We start from the raw sequence: 1,090 nt of genomic DNA, 5'->3' as shown, positions 1-1,090 counted from the left end.
GTCTGTGGCAGGAACTGGCCACTGCTGGCAGCCCCCGGTGCCCACCCACTGCAGAACTGGGCACTGCTGGCAGCCCCTGTGCCCCGAGGGCAGGGCAGCCCCCTGTGCCCACCCGGCTCTCGGGGTGTGTTTTAAGGCAGTGGTCCACAACAGAGTCTCTGGGGTTCTGGGGGTCCTGGGCAGGCACGAGGGTGGGGGGAGAGCGTTGTCCTCTTGCAGGGAGTGGCTGGATGGGGTTTGGAGCGAGGCAGGGCCGGGGGGCTCGGTGTGAGCGGGGGCAGCGTGGGGGCTGTTGTGGCAGTGCCCGAGCAGGGCTGGCTGGGCTCCTACTCAGCCGGGGTTTCCTGGCTCCCCCGCTGCCTTCCCAGAGAAACGTTTGGCTGCAGGGTTTAATTAACAAGCTCTGTGCTCGGTGACTGCTGTGGGTGATCAGTCTGTCCCTGCCTGACCCGGTGGCTCTGCAGGCAGCTGCCAGCTCAGCCCTGGCACTGCAGGTATCCCCTCTTTGCTCATGGAGGAGTGATGCCTTTAAATTGTGGAATCTCCGTGTCTGAGCTCTTTCCTATCCAGGCTGGAGGCAGAGAAGCAAGGGAATACAGCACTACCACTGCCTGCAAGGTCACAGGCGTCTGCTCTGGGGAAGGGACGGTGATCCTGCAGCACGGGGAGGAGGGGTTGTCCTCACACACCGAAAATCCTCTCTGAGGACAGAGGTGCCTTCTGTGCTCAGGGTCCTTTGGGCTTGTGAGCCACTGCTCTGCGTGCTCCAGCCCTGCAGCCCCTCCTCGAGCCAGCTGGGAGCCCCTCACCATCGCATCTCCCACCACACACACGTGGCTGCAGCGTGAGCCCCGGCCCTGCGTGCTGCCAACAATGGCTGAGCAGAAGGCTAAAAAGATTTTAATTAAAAAAACCCCAAAACAAAACAGGACCGACCCCTAACGTTGGAACAGTGGCTTTCAGGGCTAGAATTAAAAATAGAGATATATGTATATACTGTACAGGTGAGAGGCAGCCGTGCTCTGTACACGTGGGACCGGCTCTGTACACGCTCTCAACGCGCAGCTGCGCTACCAGTGACACGCTTTGT

This window comes from Geospiza fortis, unplaced genomic scaffold (genome assembly GCF_000277835.1).
Source record: "Geospiza fortis unplaced genomic scaffold, GeoFor_1.0 scaffold183, whole genome shotgun sequence".
In the NCBI taxonomy this organism is placed as follows: domain Eukaryota; kingdom Metazoa; phylum Chordata; class Aves; order Passeriformes; family Thraupidae; genus Geospiza; species Geospiza fortis.
The sequence above is the reverse complement of the archived record's forward strand: the minus strand, read 5'-3'. Positions refer to the sequence as shown.